Source organism: Manis javanica, chromosome 4, assembly GCF_040802235.1.
Source record: "Manis javanica isolate MJ-LG chromosome 4, MJ_LKY, whole genome shotgun sequence".
In the NCBI taxonomy this organism is placed as follows: domain Eukaryota; kingdom Metazoa; phylum Chordata; class Mammalia; order Pholidota; family Manidae; genus Manis; species Manis javanica.
In genome coordinates, this window is record NC_133159.1 from 5,087,090 (window position 1) to 5,105,557 (window position 18,468).

At 54.8% G+C, this 18,468-nt stretch overlaps 1 protein-coding gene and 1 long non-coding RNA gene across 14 annotated transcripts in view; one reads left to right on the top strand and one right to left on the bottom strand.

Moving 5' to 3' along the window:
• CAMTA1 (calmodulin binding transcription activator 1) overlaps positions 1–18,468 on the top strand; it is an 806,010-nt gene that overhangs the window by 186,142 nt on the left and 601,400 nt on the right. The window lies entirely within an intron of this gene.
• On the bottom strand, positions 1,079–10,286 carry LOC140848808 (uncharacterized). Its single transcript, XR_012129952.1, has 3 exons — positions 10,125–10,286; positions 8,884–9,168; positions 1,079–2,257 (listed from the first exon to the last, which is right to left on the bottom strand). It is a non-coding gene; the product is annotated as an uncharacterized lncRNA (long non-coding RNA).

Sequence of the window (18,468 nt, forward strand, 5' to 3'; positions counted from 1 at the left end):
GATGAAGGACCCAGAGAGGCCTGGCAAGTCAGAAGAAGAGGCTGAGGCCGACCTGAAGCGCGGGAGGGTTTGGGGAAGGTGGGGGCGGCGTGACCCAGGCTGTGTTCTGGGCTTGCTGGACTTGGACTTGAAGAGAAACTGGGAATTGCTTCTTAGACCCGCCCACTGTATTTGAGTTTGGAAACTCTCCAGATTTAAATCTAGTCTTGGGCCCTGGTTCTGATTCTCTGATTCTTCTGATTCTCCCAACTCTGTTCTTAAAACCCTGGATAGTAAGATCTGGCAAGCAAAAAGATTTTTAGGAGCAGAATTTACTTCTTCTTGTTGTAGAATAATATATACTCCTTACAGCAAATCCAGAAAGTACAGAAAAGTGGTAAGAGGAAAAAAATAAGCGGTAGTATTTTACGAGTGTGGCATTAGTTCCAGGAATCCCCTTGAACGGAAGGTGGCATGCTTTATTCCTTTCACTTGGTATTTGATGGAAGCAAACCAAACCAAAGCCTGTCCCCCTTCGGGATTTCCTGGGGTCCAGGCACAGAGAATCAGCTTAGTGAGTCTAAGGAAGGTGATAGGGCTGGGAGAAGCTCACTCACTCTGTGGCAAGCTCAGGAGCACGGGTGGGGGGGATGAGGTGCTGGTGACCTTCTCCAAGGGGAGCAGGATGAGCCCCCCCTCGGGCCACCAGTGCTGGTCACTTGCCATGGCCGAGCCTTGATCACCTGTCCCAGAGGAGCGTCTGCACCCAGCACGCCCCGGCTCATCTCCATGGTGGAGGGCAGGAGCCTGTCTCCGTCTGAGCCACAGGACTTCCCTTCATCACCCGCTCACCTTTACGATCTCCCCTTTAACCTCTTTATGAAATCCAACACTGAAAATGTATACTTTTTAGAGTTTGTTTTTTCCCTGCTTGGAGGACTTATTTATTTATTTTGGTTTATATCCCATTTGCTTCTAGTAAGGACTTGTGATGGCTTATAACAAAATTCACTTTTCCAACAAGGCTGCCAGGTAGAAGTATAAGATAAAAAACAAGATTCATCAATTATAGTAATCGGCTTTATGTTTAGCTACAGATGCCTTGGTGCTTGTGGGCAAGAGCGAGGCGTGAAAAGGTGTGTGATTATTTTGTTTCGAAGGAAACGGTCCAGCTTTGGCAAGAGGGCTGCTCTGTCACTAAAGCCATCAGCACGCTCATCTTGCAGGGTCTTACGTGAGGGGCACGGTCCGGTCTCCGTTTATCCTCCTGCCATCAGCTCCAACCTGGCTCCCTCCACCCCACCTCTGCCCTCCTGCTTCTGGCCCCTGCTGCCTGACCCAGCCTGCAGCCCCGGGATGCCTGGTCCTGCCTGCTCTTCAGGGGCTGCCTCCTCCCCAGAGGCCCCTTGGGGGCTCCCAGCACCCTGCTTTTTACAGCAGCAATCCCAGCCTGTCTGAAATGCCTCTCATGTCTACCCTAGCCTCCTTCCTAGGTTATGAACTCCAGGGGAGAGAGACTGGTGGCTCATTCCATTTGCCACCCTCCTCAAGGCTTCTTACATGTGTTAGGTACTTAATGATTGTTAACTGCATTGACTTACAGAACACCTAGAGTTTGTAAGGCCTGAAAAACAGACTCCTCAATTAGTACACAAAGTACTGCCAGTGGCGGGCCAGTGAGAGTGGGTGGGAGGCAGGCCTGGGGTGGGCGCCACTTCCTTATTCAGGAGGAGGAGTGATTTGAAAGGGAAGGTGTGGACCCCTGCTGGGGCCTGTGCTTCTCTCCCGGTGGGATTTGGAATGCAGGGAGGCAGTGGAGGTGTGCCCTGTGGTCAGTGCCGCCTGGGGCACCCTGGGGTAGAGGGATATAGGAAAGGAGCCATGCCCTTAAGGAAACCCTCATTCCTGTCTGGGGCCTCAGGTTTTCTCCAGTGAGATCCTCCTAGAACCACATGCAGGGATACAGGGTAAGGGCTGGTGCACAGCCAGAGAAACAGTGTATGCAGAGGTGGGAGGGGCAAGGGGACTCCCTGATGGTGACAGGAGTGTCATGGGGACAGAGGCAGACAGCGCCTTGCACAGAGTGTGTGCTGAGTAGAAGTTCTGTGGCTTGTTGGTTTCTTGTTTTAATCGACATGAGCGGGATACCAGGTGGAAGAATCCAGACAGGCCGGGAAGGAGCTTGGCTCTGCGCGGGACAGGAGATCTGTTTGGCTTTATTAACTGATTCAGAATTGGGTAGCATCCCATCTAGCAAGTGGGAGGGAGTTCTGTTGAGCTGTGGAGAAGAAAAGGTGCTTAAAGGTAGAGAAGGAACAGAAAAAATAGAAATTATTGGCAGGCAACCCATTGTTTTAGTCGCCTTCCTAAGAGGAACAGAAGGCGTCTATTGGTGAGTCGCCTAGTGCTGACCAGGAGATTCTGTTGACTGGTTAAAGGCTACATTCCCGGGGAGCTGAGACTGCAGTTAGGTTAGGTTTTAAGTCTTGGTTTGCTGACGTAGAGCCATCAACACTAGTCACTTCCTCTTTGAGCCTGCGGTTTCCCCTTTGACCCAGGAGAAAGGAAGAGCTGAGCCAGGGGCCTGAGTCAGGTGGCTGGGCCTCCAGCACCCTTCGCAGAGAACCCTGTCGGGCTGGGTGAGCACATTCTAACCCTGTATCTATTCCAAGTCGGTAGAACTTTACAAGTTAATGGCTTCATCTAGACTTGCTGAAATTTCATAAGGCACTGGGGCCCCTCACAAGCAGCTCTAAAAGAATTGGATTGCTAATAAGTGCAAACTGTAAAATATTCATTTAAGATGATTATTTTCTATTATTAGGTGCAGAAAGAATTAATTTTCTGCTCATTTATGGTAGAATCCATAACTATATGAGCTATTTAGTAAGTGAAATATTTAACCTGATCTATATGCTTTAAGTGACCTACGGATAAATGTTACGGTTGTGCTGGAGAATCAGCCGAGGGAGTCCGCAGATGCTTCAGCCTCCGGCCACTGTTCCTAGGTGGGGAGCCCTTGGGGAGGCCCTCACGAGAGTCAGCAGGGGGCTGCTCATCCCCAGGCCTTGGGCAGGAAGCTCAGGTCACATTCCCTGTTGCTGTGCCTCTGCTTTCTCCCCAGCAGTGGTGGTCCCCACTGGGGGAGGAGCCCCAAAGCTGGAGGGTCACTCTATGCTGTGTGACCTTCATTAAGGTCACATCCTTTGCCAAGTCTCAGCCTCCCCATTGACAACATGGCCATGAACCCTGTTGGCCTGGGTGGTGTGGGGATTCGTGTGTACAGCCTGGACCCAGCCTGGCCTGCAGGCCGCAGCACCGGCAGTGGCCCCCTGCTCCCAGACGTGGCCTGGGCGGTGGTTCTGGGGGCAGTCAGAGCTGGGGCCTTCTCCGGCTGCTCAGGTTTTGGGGTATCTTTCCAGGCTTGCTTTGCTCTTTCCCCTCTTTTTCCCCTTTCCTCCTGCTCTTTCCTCCCCCAGTTCAGCACTGGCCTTGCTTCCAGCCCAAGGGAGGGCTTGGCAATGACGCGCTTTCCCATTTCCCCTGCCTGCCCCAGAGCCAGAGCTGCTTGGGAGCTAGGCAGCTGCGGGGCAGCTCTGGGGTGGCTTGTTCCCCAGGGCCTGGGTAGGTGGGGCTGTGGGGGCTGGGGGCTAGGCTGGGGCAAGAGGGAGTGGGAAAGCTCTTAGGAGCCGGCTGGTCTGTTTGCGGGGTTGTGTGGGGTGTGTGTGTAACAGAGAGACTGAGAGGAGAAGCAAGCAGGAGACAAACCAGGTAACAGAAGCCTGCTCCCCCTTTCCCTGGGCCCAGAGCCCCACCTCTCTGCACTAGCCAACTAGTTGCACAGAGTTCCTGGGTGGCTTGAATAAGATGCAATTTGGGGGTTCTCCGTGGGGTTTGGATGCAAAGCTGTTTGTGGGGCCTGGAGTCAGCAGTGACCTCAGCTCTCTGCCCTCAGTGGAGATCAGGGCTGGGGTGGCACAGCGTCTGCCCCTCAGTACAATGCAGGCTCGTACCCAGACTCCCGGGGGCTCCTTCAGCCTCAGTGCCGAGGGGCTGGGGGACATCTGCTCTGACTCTGAGGGGTGGGACCAGGTGGCTGCCCCTGCTGGCCCATGCTGCCCCTTCGCGGGGAGGCACTCGAGGTCAGGTCAGAGAACAGGCTCCCTGGAGGTGAGGCCTCATGAAAGGGCAGGCAGGAAACCGGGGTCCGAGCGCTTTGGGGGCTGTTTGGTTCCAGGACCAGGGTCTGGCTGGGTGGCTTCCGGTGCTCCAGCGTCTGTGTCTGAGGGGCTGGCCGGTGCGGCCTGGGCGTATTGCTCTGGATGTCATCTGCACAGTTGGGCTGTCAGTCCCGTTTTGCTGCTGGGTGCCTTTGCCATGGTGGCCCCTGGATGATCGGCCGCAGCCTCAGAAGGGGACGAGCCTCATGCAGGGGCTGCTCCCCGAACCTGCAGCTCAGGATGCTCGGCGGGTGAGGCTGTCTGCCGGGCCGCACTGGCTCCTGGCTCGGTGCTAGCAGAGGCTGCCTGGCCCCTGGCCCAGGCTGCACTCACAAGCTTGCTTCATGGCCAAGAGAGGCCATGGATCAGTGGGTTTGTGTAGAGCCCCTGGGCCACCCCTCCTACTGACGAGGCTGTGGGCCTGGATCTGCCCCTCGCCCGGGCTCCTGCGGCCAGGCTGTGCGTGCTGAGCCGCCCACTGGTGCATCAGTCACGTGCCATGTTCTCCCGCCGTCCTCGCCCTGGGGCTCCAGCCCACTTTCCTCAGGAGGCCCCTCTTGAGGAGCAGGCTGCTGCGCCTCAGGTGCGGATTTGAGGACACTGTCCTTTGGAGGTGCTGGGGACTGTCCTGGGCCGGCGTGGACAGAGAGGCGCACCGTCCTGCCACCAGGCTCGAGCGCCGCCTGGGATCCCCAGGGAAAATGTCCTCAGGTATAAGCACGGACCGCTGGCTGAGAGGACGGCACTCCCAAGAGGGGCCCCTGGCTCTCAGGAGGGCGGAAGCCAGAGAAGAGATGGGACTTGCCTGACGACGCTGATGGGGAGCGTGAGGGCTGCACTGGCTCCTTGATCTGGGCTCCTTATTTTTCATCCAGGTCCAGGAGCCTCCAGGTTGGGCCAGCTCTGAGGGTGCCAGGAGGCTTCTGAGGGCAGCCTGTGTGTCTCCTCACTTTTGTTTGCTTAGCTGTTTGGATTTGGAGTCAGAAAGACCCCAGTTCAAATGTTGAGTCAACTGCTTGCCAGCTGTATGTGGGGGACCCCTGTTTCATTATCTATAAAGTGGGAAATATATGTGGCCCAAGAGCCCATGAGACAGTGCATGGAAGGCTCGCAGAGCAGACCAGGTTGGAATTACGTGCCTCTACCGTCATTTGCTCCCCCAGCCCCACAGCCACCAGCCTTCCTGTTTGCACGTTTTGGAGAAATCAGATTTCTTGCTGACGGCCTCTAATGCTCCAGGCTCCTTCCCTCTATTTCAGCAGAAGCCTTCTGGGTGGAGCAGGCAGTGGACGAGGCTCTGTGTGGCACTGTGTCCTGGTCAGTGGCTGAGCTTGGTGTCTGTGGATGCCTAGGCCCCTGTGAGGCACCAGCAGGGGGCAACTTCTCTTACCCAGTCCCGGTTTCGGGGCAAAAATCATAAGCCCAAACATCCAGCATCTGCCCATACAAACACCTCCCGGTTGGCACTGCCTGCTGTGTGTGGGAGCTCTGTACTGATCTCCCGTCACGTCAGGAGGAAGCCAGCACAGACGTTGTGGCTGGTCTCACTAACACTGTTGGTCGAATTGGTGATGAAGATGTGCCACGTTGGATTTCAGCCAGTTAATTTGTTATGAAAACCCTTTAGATGCTCCCACGGCCCTTAGAATCGCCTTCCGGACCGCCCACCATTGCCCGCAGGCCTTCCTGCCTCCGGCCCCGCTCTGATCCCCGCTTGCACTGCTCTCCATTCTGAAGGTTCCTGGGCCTTCCCTTGGCCCCATACGCACAGGACGGTCCCTGCTCACCCAGGTCTCAGGTAGGGCCGAGCCCTCTGCTCAGATGTGCCCGTGCCCGTCTCTGCCTCAGCCTGTTTGTTTCCCTCGTGACGTTTATCACAGTTCGTAGGTGTTTTATTTTTTCGCTCCTTTCCTGTTGGGTACATTCTCCCCACTGGACAGTAAGCTCCACGAGGTGGGAGATGCCGTTGGTCCTGTCACTCCAAGGCCGGCGGGTGGAGACTCAATAACGTGTGTCGTCTGGGCCTTGTCCTCGCCAGGCCACGCTGCTCTGAGTGCCCCAAGCCGGCCCTGCAAACCCCTGATGCCACCAGGTCTCTCCCCTCCCCGTTCCCCCCCGACTCCCTCACGTCCTCCGGACTCGGTGTCATTGCCATGCTTCGTCTGACTCGGGCCCTTTCTCACCTCCTCTACTCACTTGGAAAAACCACAACCCTGGTTAAATCAGGGCACACCTGCTCCTTGCCCACACCGGGGCAGCTGCCAGCATGCTGCCGCCACGGCCCCGACGTGCTGCTCAGCGGCTCCCTGGGTCCCCGTCCACTCCTACCAGTCTGCAAGGTGACCTCTCTCTCCTCGAGCCCCCGACGCTTCTCCTGCCCTCTCTTGGCTGACGACCTTGCTGAGCAGGATCGCAGCTCCCTCCGGCTACCCCTGCCCAAGCCGCCTGGCTCCTGCTGCCGTGCCCCGCTGCCGTGCCCGTGAACGACCTTCTCTGCCGGTCCCGGGAGGCCTTGGCTTCGTCCTCCACTGCTGGTCTTACTCCTGCTCTCCGGCCTTCCCAAGCGCCTATCTTTCTCTTTCCCGGGCCTCCGCATCAGTATACAACCATGCAGTGACTCCTCCCATCTTATAAATACCCCTCTCGGGGTGGAGGCGTTGGAACCCCTGTGCACTGCTTGCGGGGCTGAACTGGAGCCGCCGCTGTGGAAAGCAGTACGGCTGTTCCTCGAAAAGTTAAAAATAGAACTACCATATGATCTTGCTGTTCCACCTGTGTGTATATACCCAGAAGAACTGAAAGCAGGGTCTTGAAGAGATGTTTGCACACCCATGTTCACAACAGCTTATTCACAACAGCCGAAAGATAGAAACCACCCAAGTGTCCGTGGATGGATAGACTGATAAATCACAGGGGGTGGAGCCATACAATGGAATATTATTCAGCCTTAAAAAGGAAGGACATTCTGACATGTGCTACCATATGGACGAGCCTTGAGGACATTATGCTAAATGACAAGCCTGTCACAAAGGCAAATACTGTAGGGTTCCGCCTGCATGAGGTACTCAGTCAACAGAAATTGGCACGGTGGGTGCCAGGGGCTGGGGAGAGGGCAGGAGGGGGAGTTGGTGCTTAGTGGGGGCAGAGCTTCAGCTTTGAAGGATGAACGGAGTCCTGGGGATGGACGGCAGTGACGGCTGCCCAACAGTGTGGACGTGCTTCACACCACTCAACCGCACACTTTAAATGGTTACGATGGTACATTGTATGTTATGTGTATTTTACCACAATAAAAAAAATTTAAAAAGTAACATATAGAAATATGGAAAGTTTAGAAGGTTGTAAAGGAGAAAATAAAAATCACCTGTTAAAATTAACCTCTCTCCCCTCCAGCTACTGGCCATCTCTGTCTTCTTCTTGGGTAGACAGACCCTGGGAGAGAGCGGCCGGTGTCCCAGGGCGCCACGTGGCCTGTGCTCCCACGAGCCTCCACCCGGCGGCCTCATCCGGTGCACCACCCAGGCTGGGCTCCTGAGGCCGCTTCCTGGCCCTCGTACCCTGGCCGCCCCCAGTGCTGGCTCTCCAGGGTCCACGGCCCCTTCTCTGCTGCCCAGGCCATCTGGGACTTGCTCAGCTTCCCCCCCGTCCACTCCTTCTCCCTGCGGGCTCCTCCTCCCCGTTCCCGACAGTCTGTAGCACCTCTGCCTCTGGCCTTGGGTTCCCTGTGCTTGCCACTCACACCCTATCGCATGCTTCTGACTCTAACCCCAACCGGGTGTCTGCGGCCTGGACTTCTCTCCGGGGCCCCACACGCCTGTCCAACCACTGCTGGGTCTCCTTCGCTCATCAGCAGCCCCAAAGCTCACTCTGGTCATTCCCAAGATCCAATCTACTGGCTCTCAGTGATGCCGTTCCATCCTGCTAGTGCCTCAGGCAGGGACCCTTGGATCCCCTGAGCACTGCCTCCACACAGGCCACCCCTCAGCAGGCCCTGCTGGCTCCGCCTGCAGACATACCTGCATCTCAGCACGGCCTGCACCCCCGGCTGGCCTCCAGGCCTGCCTGTGTCCCCTTCAGTCTTTCCCCAGATGGCAGCCAGAGCAGTGCTGCTGAGGAGTCACCCCCCACACCCCTCAGAGCTTCCAGGGGCTCCCTTGTCACTGAGAGTGAGGGACAAGGGCCTCCACTGACAGTCCTGGCCTGTGGGCCCCCACGCCCGCCTCCTGCCCCACCAGCTCCATTCCTGTCGGTCCCCCTCCGGCCCTCTGCTCCAGCCACACTGGCCCTGCGCTCACCCCTCTGGCCCCAGGTGGCCGAGCCTGGCTATTTGCACTTCCTGCTCTTTCTTTCTGGTTTTCTGGAAAAGCTCTTTAATTCCTCTTGCACTGTCAGCTCCCACTTTTCTTTGTTGCTTAACATGAGACCCTGTTTCATTATCTGCAGTGTGGAGAAAACACAGCCCAGAGTCCTCGAGACAATGCGGGGAAGGCTTGTGCCACAGGAACCGACAGAGCCCACGCTCCTTCCATGTGAGCCCTTACTTACTCTCTCCCAGAGGTCAGCTCTCTGCGGGCCCTATCCTGGCCACCAGCGACAGCTCCCCCCACCCCTCTCGCCCGACTTACCCCTCTGCACAGCATTCCTGCAGTTGGTAAACCACAGCGGAGGCATGCTCACTACTCACCCCGTGTCTTTCCTTCCTGCCCATGACGGCGGGGCCTTCACAAGCCCAAGGACCCTTGTGTCTTTTCCTGTTGCAGTGTCCCTAGCACCTGTAACACCAGCTTACGTGTATCAGCTGCTCAACAAATATTTGAATGAATGTGCTGAACTTCTGGATGGAAGCCCTTCTTCCGTCCCCGTCTCCGGCCGAGTGAGCATGAAGCCAAGACACAGAGGCAGGGGTCCACGGTGCGCATCAGGGCCTGGCAGACGTCCCGGCAGGTCCTGGTGTGCCCAGTTTTCAGCTCTGCAAATGCAGCCTAGAATCAGGTTATCTTTAAAAAAAAACTGTGGTAAAACAGACATAACAGAAAATCTATTATTTGAACCATTTTTAAGTATGCAGTTCAATGGCATAAAGGACATTGCTGTGTGGCCACCCCCACCACCCACTCCCAGAATGCTTTCATCTTCCCAAACTGAAACTCCGTCCCAATAAACACTAGCCCCCCACCCCCCAGCCCCCTCTCCTGATACCCCCAGTCTGCTTTCTGCATCTGGCACACCAGCCTAGGTACCTTGTAGGAGCAGAATCCTGCAATATTTGTCCCTTACTGTCTCGCCTGTTTCACTGAGCATCATGTCCTCAGGGTTCATCTATGCTGTCATATGTGTCAGGGTTTCATCCTTTTTAAAGGCTGAGTAATATTCCAGTGCACATATATACTGCCTTTTTGTTTATTCACCCATCAATGGGCAATCTGGGTTGTTTCCGCCTTTCGGCAGCTGTGAGTAATCCTGCTCTGAGCATTTCTACAGATGGGTGTCCGAGAAGGACAGGGAGGCCTGGCTGAGGGTGTGGAGATGGTGGGGGGAGGACCACAGCCAGGGCTTTGTCCCAGCTGGAGTCCCCAGGACTGGCGTGGCACGAGGAGAAAGCCAAGAGGGGGGCCTCCCCACGTGAAGTGACGCTGGAAGCCTGGTGGTGATTCCAGCGCGATGCCTACCCCTCACGGGGGCTGTCAGGACTGAATGGTTTTGATGATGCTTCACCTCTTCGCAGGAACCCTGCGACGGGGGCCCGGCTGTCCTCACCTCTGTGTGCAGGTGACCAAAGTATGACTTGGAAATGTTCTGCTCCTGGGTGCAGGTGGCACAGGTGGTCAGGGTGGACCCAGGCTCCCTGGTGCCTCCTCTCTGCAGATGGGGCCCTTTGCACTCTGTCGGCTCCTTGTATGTTCTTGGGAGTGAGGGCAAGTTTACCTTTGCAATTCTTAGCTTCCAGGGCTGGCAGAGTTCCCCTTCATGCCGTGCCTGTCCTCTTCCAGTCCCCGAACCGCCCACAGCACTGCCCTCCTTGAGACTCCTCTGCCTAATGCCCCAAACCGCAAACAGCCAGCTGAAAGCGCCCTCCAAAGTCAAAGACGGGAGCCTTGCAGGGCAGCTGCCAGCAGAGGCGAGGCCCTGATCGTGGAGGATAGAAACCCAGCGCATTTGCTCGTCCTAAAAATACAGCTCTTAAAATAGCCCAGTCCGCGGGGGAGAGGGGAGCCTGCCCATCGTGCAGGTTTTGTGGGCTGCTCTGCGAGAGGCCGGGGCCTGCTGGGACAGCATGGGAGCCGGGCAGCTGTGCCTTTGGAGGCACTGTGCCAGCACCCTCAGCCCTGTGGGTGTGGGGAAGCTGAGGCCCAGGCTTTGCTCCCAGGTACTCCTGTTCTGGGGTGGTCCCATCCAGCTCTTATTCTGGACACCCTCTCAGGAGGCATTCCTGGTATCTGCTGAATGTCTGCACATATGGAAACCTGAATTGAAATGGAGCCTTGGGCCTGGCCTTGGAAAAGCTGCAAACAACAGTGTGTGTTTTGGGTGTGAGGCTTATAAATAGCCTAGGAGGCCCGACGGGGCTGGAGACTGAGTCAGCTTTGAGCCCGCTGGAGACGGGCTCCCTTTCCTGGGAAGCCCAAGGCCCTCTGGAAAGGTGAGCTCATCTTTGCTTCCACGCCAGCCAGCTCACCCTGTTACACGCTGCAGAGATGGACAGGAGGCTGCATGGACTGGCCCTTTGTACCTAAAGCCCCACCTGCTTGCAGGTAAAAATGTCCAAGCTGCCACTTTAATGCAGCAAGGTGACATTCAGGCACTTCCTTCAATCCACTTACTTCTAGAAACTCAACACTTGACTCAGTTCCAAAAAGGAGCCATCTTCTGTTTGGTGCCATCTCCAGGCTCCTCGGCAGGGCGCCTGGGCTGGACTGGGTGTGTTGGAAATCACACTTCCCGCGTTTGAGACCTGTGCTATGGGGAAGCCCGGGCCTTTGGGGCTGCGTCCAGGAATCTCATTCTGGGACTTGTGGGTAGTCCGAGGGCCCCAGAGGATCCAGGGGTGAGAGGCAAGGAGTTCAGGGATAGCTGGGCATTGTTTACACGAGTCTCGTTGCGTCTTTTTCTGGAGGAGGGCATGGAGCCCTTTTTGGATCCTATAGTCTCCCTGACTTGCAAGCTAAATGATCTGTACATCTCTGAGCTCTGATTGTCTCTGATCTTATTCTTTCCAGTCAAGAAATTTTGGAAATGATAGAACAGAATCCCCTCAGAACGGGGCCAGGAGTTTAGAAGTCAGAGTTTCTCGTGCTGCGTTGGGTTTACGCGGTGGACTGGTACCCTGGAACTTCCAAGATTTCTGATCTTTGGAGAGACTGTCACCTCCCGTACAGGGCAGCTGCGGTGTCCTCGTGGCACAGGAGCCCCTTTCGGGGGGCTGAGCGCAGACAGCGGCGGGCTCTGCGTCCATGCTGGATTTCCCGCCGCCTTCCCCCACTCCTTCCAGGGACCCCTCACTTCAGTCCTGCAGAACCACCCCCTCTAGCGATTGGCAACATGCTCCCACCTGGCACCCTTGCTCTGAAGTGTTCCGCTGCTGCCGGGCTCCGGTCCTGGTGGCCTTCATGCTCTGGTCAGGCGTCTCCTGGTGGGCTTGCCGCCGGACTGGTCTCCCTCTCCACTGAATGCGTGTCATGTCACTGTTTTCAATTTCTCAAATTTTATTTTTAAAATTATAAAATTTTATAAAATTAAATTTATATTTAAAATATTATAATATTGGCTTTTTTGGGGATGTGCATTTCGGTGACTTTTAACACATGGCACCACCACCACAACTAGGGTACGGAATAGCTCCGTCCCCCGACATCCCTGGCTCTGTCCCCACCTGACCCGTGATCGGCGAGGCACTCCGCACCGCTGTTGTCTGGTCTCTCGAGAGTGTTGTGTTGAGGCTGGCTTCAGCCCCAGGCCTTTGAGAGCGTCCACGTGTGCGGGTCAGCAGTGGGCTCCTGTTGGCTGCTGGGCCCGAATCCGCTCACCGTACCTTATCTGCACCTTCTCTCGGTGGATTTTAGCTCCTCTTGCTTGTGTCCTGTGTTGCTAGGGTGGGAGGGCAGGGGCAGGCTTGGATTCATGTTTTAGTGCCTTCCAAGGACTATGCAAACAGCAGGACTCTGGTGTCAGGAGGCTGGAGGCATGAGCCATGGCGAGTGCCGCTAGAGTGAAATTAAGTTTCTGGAACTTTGGTATTTCCTTTATCCTAGAAAACTCTCTATTAAGCAACCGTCAATGTCCTGATTAAAAACAATGTTTCTCTGTGCACCCTGTTAGTAGGGGAGACAGAAGAGAAACCAAGGTAACTTGCTAACAGGGATTTCTTCTGCCATTTGCCCACAGTCCTCCGCCTTCTGGAAGGCCTCCCCAGGCGGTGCCGGGGATCTGTGTTCGTCGCTCCCGCTTGCAGCCGTTCGTGAGCACAGGAAAACACCCTGCCCTGGGAAGGTCCGGAGCAGGCCTGTGCGCCAAGCCAGTCCCAGCTGTGTGATCTTGCTCAGGCTGCTTCCCATCTCTGGTCCTTATTTCCCTTACTTGATTCTGTACACATTTGTCAAAGGATGATTTAACAAATCGTGATTTCTGTGTTCTCTTCAGGCTCTGAGGCAATGTGATTTCATGACTAGATCACCTCGACTCATGCAGACTTGTACAAACACGACCGAGGAGGGTTTTCTAATGAAGTGGCACCCGCTCTTTGTGAAATGTAAATTCTCTGCTTGTTAGCGATGTACTCGTTGGGTGCCCCTATGTGTCAGTTTGAACTATGTGAGCGTTTTAATGTGTGTAGGATTTAGAAATACTGTCTGATGTCTTTATGTTTATTCTTTAAGCAAAGAGAGACAGGAAAGGGCAGGCCTGCTCTTGTGGCCCCGTCTCATTTTTATGGGTCGTTCTTTTTCTCTCTGCCTCCTCTCCTGGGGGCACCCGATTCAGCGTGGTGCCCTCCAGATGGGCTGGATGCCCCAGTGCCCAGGCAGCTGGTGCTGGAGCGGCCCCGTGCCCGCCCTCTGTGGCTGCCCCCTCACTGCCCCGAGGAGAGCAGAGGGAGGGCCCCCAGCAGTCAGGCTTTCTTCAGAAGTGCTTCAGTTCGGAACTGGGTGCAGCTGGGTCCTCTCTGGGCAGCCATGCTCTGCTGGGCCTTGGTTTCTGAGACGGCCACGGGAGCATCCCTCACGGACACGCCTGCCACGGCGCCTTTCCGTCCGTGGCTCCACCCTCAGTGGTTTCGGGGTCTCTGCACTGACCACTGTGGTCCTCTTGGGCTCCGAGGGGTCAAGGGGTTTGTCCAGGTCAGGGCGATGGGGGCTGGGGCTGGGGTTTGGACCCATTTCTTGGCTCCTACATCAGAAAGTGGCCCCATTGAGCCAAGTTTTGCAAAGTTTTTTATGGTCTCAGATGAGTCTAACAAGAAAGAAGTTGGGGAGTCGATGAGTGAGAGGCTGCTGAGGACAGGAGCGGGACCTTGTTGGACCTGCCTGTGGGTGACAGCGCCCATGGCTCGGGGTGCAGACCGGTTCTGTCCCCGGTGCGCTTCCCTAGAGGAGGGACATTTTAGTATTGTTTTGTCCCCAAAAGGATAGGCAGGGATGAGATTCATGCAGGAGTCTCTTTTCCCCATCTGGAGATCTCCCTGATAACTTCTGAATGTTCTCTATCCTTCCAACCCTGCCTCCGTCCCCATCCAAATTAATAATACGGCCAGTTATAGGAGACTAGCAAAAGGAAATTGTGAACACGGCTGCTTTTATAGATGTCTTTTCAGTAGCTAACAAAATGGTCTCAACAAACAGACGACCCTCCCAGCCATGAGCCATGGCATCACGGAGCGTGTTTACGTTGCTTCCCGTCATTCGGGTCAAAACCATTTTTGGAGCCATTTCTTGGTTCTAATGCCCATTCTTTCCCTGCCCAGCTATTAAAGCTTCTAGTGTCTTCTGAAGTCATTTTACTGAGAGAAGCCAGCTCTCTGGCTCGACCCGGTGCCTTGGCTCTGCTATTCATGCTCAGCCACAGGGGAGCAGCCTGGGGACCCAGAAGGGAGGGCGCTGGGGACAGGAGACCATCCCTCCTGGCATCAGGTGTCTGTTCCAGCTCTGGCTCTGTGGACTGCCATCTCGGCAGGGGCACGCGGTGGGTGGAGCGCATGCCTGCACCCCTTTGGTGCCCTGGTGGCAAGGTGGATGTGACCCAGGAGCGGTGTGGAGGTCCAGGCCCGCAGTGCCACAGGACTGCTGATGGTTCCTGTGTCTTCAGTGCAGTCCTCAACTGGGGTCTGAGGAGCTGGCCCGCCCCCAGACAGAGGCAACCTCCCGAAGGGTCTTTGTGCCTGAGCCTTTGTTGTCCACTTGAACAGCTTCTGTAAAGGCAAGTTGGGGACATTTAGAAACAGTTCCCTCTGCACTGCAGCCTGCTTGTTGCCAGTGATACCTTCCAAAGCAGTTGGATTGGGCTGGGGATGGGACCTCGGCTTTGTGTGAAAATTCAGCAAGATGCCCCATGTAAGAGCAGACACGTGCATGAGGGTGCCTCCTGGAGGTGTGGGTGGTGGTGACAAAGCCCCCGAATGAGGGGGGTAGTCGTAGGGGGGTGTCCCACTTAGCAGAACTCTGGATCCTGCATGATCCAGGATCTCCTGCATGAGATCAGCTTCCCAGGAATGGGGCACGGGGGACAGTGTTTTGCTGTCAGAAATGCACTAGGGCCATCAGTGTACAAGACACTGGCACCATATGTGAAGAAGCCATAACCCAAAGTCTCTTCTGCTGCTGAGTAAACAGGAAAAATTTTCTTCCAGATAGAAAACAAGGGTGCAGAGCGCCATGAGCCCTTTGCCTCTGACTCTGACGCCAAGCCTTTCCCCGGAGAAACCCAGTCCAGCTCCGCCCAGGCTCCTTGGCCGGCTCACCCCTACCCCGCTCGCTGCTCCGCCCGGACCGTCCCTGATGCCACCCCCTGGGGGTACACGCTCTAGCACAGTCCTGAAAGTCAGCGGCTCCCTTTCCTCCTCTTTCCCAACCACGGGGTTTGCAATTCCAGAAACAATTTAGTCTCAAGCCCCAGAGTGGCAGGCATGATGCTTTCTCATTTGGGGGACTGTTTGGGGGTTGACATGACTGGCCGCCCACTTTCCAGCAGAGCACATATGCAGCCATGTCACCTTCAGAGGGACGGTCCGTTTTTTACAGCAGCCGGTTCTGTTCTGCGTGCTGAAGTGATTCATTCTACAGTCAGGAGTGTGAGTTGGAGCTGATTAGGGCTAAGATATATTCCAAAAATTATACAGGCAGTAAATAAATAAGTAGATAAAGAAATAATTTCCTGCCATCCGATGCCCAAGGCTGAGGGGTCAGGACTCTCCAAGGGCTCCCGGGGTGTGCACACCGCTTCTGTCGTGGTGGCGGGGGCTGTGACCTGGGGGCTTGGCCGTGAGCCATGACATGGGGCAGCGTGACCAGGGCCAGTCACCAGGCCTAGGGATGGGCAGGCTGACCTGCGGCCATGGGCACGTCCTCCTCAGAAGGACCCGGGCTCGGGGCTCTGTCTCCTGGCTGTTGCACAGAGTAGGGTGGGTCTCCTGCTCTGTGCCCAGGGAGCCCTCACCTGTCCCTGGCCCAGCCTCTCGGATTCCAGGCTCAGGCCATGGGTGATGTATCCTGCAGAGGTGTGGGCAGCCCAGGCCTGGCTGACCCCAGCTCTTGGCCTTTCTCTGCTCAAGTCTCAGGACTAAGTGGCCCTGCCCAGACGCCGGCTTCTGGCTGACACAGACCAGATGAGGGTGTCAGAGATGCTTTGAGAAACCCCCCTTGGGGCAATCAAGCCCTTGCCGGGTGGAGTCACTCTGCATTTACCTGGGGAGTTTTTGAATGTGGCCGTGATGAATTGTGCTGCAGAGGGACCTTGACAGTGAAGAATGGGGGTGCGTGGGGCACGTGGGCCCCGCGTCCCTGCCGAGCTGCAGCCTGCACGTGAGCCGGGTGCCGTGAGCCATCGCGGGCAGTGGCGCCAGCCCTAGAGGGGAAGAAGACAACGGGCTCCCCTGTCCTCAGCCTCTCTTGTCTCTTTCACTGCACGTGCACCTTCTTTCTTGGTTTTTCCCGTCTCCCTGGGCCATAGTGTGGCCGTCAGACATGTGTTCTGTTTAGGTGTTTTCATCTTGTCTCCCTCCCTCCCTCCCTTTATGTCTTTCTCTTTTCTTCTTCCTTGTTAGGTTTTTTATTATAATCAAACCCTGCCCATTGTACTGAGCAAGCAGGGGCAGGAGGGAGGGCTGACAAGGGGGCACAAGGGAAATTTGGGGATGACAGATACGTTTGCTGTCTTCATTTGGTGATGGTTTCACAGGTGTAGATGCATGTCAGACCCGATCAGTTGTACACCTTAAGCATATGCAGTTTATTGTATGTTGTCTCCTTCAGTAGAGCTGTTTATAAAACCTCATCAGGTTGGAGTGGGAGAGCAATGAGCAAATGTGCTGGAGCATCTGACTGAGAAAACCCTGCGTCCTGCCTGCCTGTAAACTGGAGGGAGGCTGAGGCCCAGCACGGGGCCATTTATTTCTGGGGTTTGGTGCTCTAACATCATTATTAGAGCATCCACTGCTGTGTTCAGGGAGTGGTTTAGTCTGCACAACAAGCCTATGAAATAGCTTTTATGTTTGTCACCAGAGACTCAGAGGAGGGAAGTGACGGACCTGCCCAAGGCCACACAGTGGGTCAGGTGCAAAGTTCTGCCTCACATCCAAGTCTGCAGAGTGTGACCTGTCCTCTACCACCAATCACGGGGTGGGGCACATGAGCCACTTGGGGCGATGAGCAGAGTGTGTTAGCAATTGCCTGCCACCTACCTCTGAGATTTGGTTTAAACTGAAGCAAAGGTGGTCTCGGCTTCTCTTGCTTGTGGGCACCACCCCTTTGCCTCTGACTCATCCCGGGTCCCAGCAGTGTGCCCTCTGTCCTGGGTGAGGAGCTCCTTATTATCGCATCTGTCCAGACGTCGCCTGGCTGGCCACTGAAAGGGGCCTCTGGAAAGGGCCTAGGATGGCCCTGACATGAGCACTGGAGGGCTCACTCCCCTGTGGCTGGCTGCGCAACAAGGGCACATGAGGACTGAGATTTTCATCTTGATTTGGCCTCCTTAATTAGTAGTCAAGGATGATATCAGACAGCCTCTCTTAAAATAAGTCAAATTCAGTCAGATCTTGGTTTCCAAGGTTTTGGAGTGTCTAGGCAAACTTCTGAAATCCTAGAGACGTAAGTGAGCCCCAAGTGCTGGGTGGCATTTTTTGCCATTATCTTTTCTCTGTCTTATTGGATGGTGCTTATTGGCCATATACCGGAGGTGTTTGAAAGAGGACTAGCTATGTCTATAGCTTAGTGCTTTCTTGGTGAATATTAGGCAAGACTATAAGCCCTTGGGGTAAGGTGAGGGGCTACAGTATAACTTCCATTCAAGACACAGACCATGCATATGTAGTAATTGCTCCCCTAACTCTAAACCCATAGAAAATTTGTGTTATATATAATAGCAGCAAAAATATTGTTGGGTTCAAAGGCAAGATTGGGAGATTGCCAGGTATCATATCAGAAATGAAGACGAAATTCAGAGTTGAATTTGGGTAGCCTTACTGGGGTTTTCACAGGTCCTGAGAGGTGGAACTAGATCTCCTGCATGAAACTGGGTGCAAAAAGGGGCCATCCTTTCTATTAATAAAAACTAGAATGATTCTATCCATTGGCCCAGGGGAATAGTGTGCCCCCACCCACAAGCTGTTTCTATCCAAAAAGTTTCTTATGAGATAGAGGGATACCAAGTCTCCAGTGTGTATAGATATGAGAGCAAATTGCACACCATCCTTGTAGGGCAGAATCCCTGAGCTGAGAACCTAACATAGAATTTGACCCAGAACTACTGGGAACCCTAGAACTTTGTCAGGCATAAATGTAAGACTTTAATAGGAGATAATGGGACAGTTTTTAAAAAAGAATTGATGAATTATTCTAGAGGTAAAAATATGTAGTGTTTGAAACTTGAAAAAAAAAGACTCCAAAGCCAACTCCTAATAGATGAGATAAACCAAAGAATAGATACACTGTGAAAGAAAGAGAATTCTGAGGAGGTCCTCCAGACTGTAGCTCAGGTACGTACAGATGGAAAGTACAGATGAGAAGGTCCAACATGTATCTAATGGGAGTCTCAGAAGAATAAGACAATGAGAGAGAGGCATACT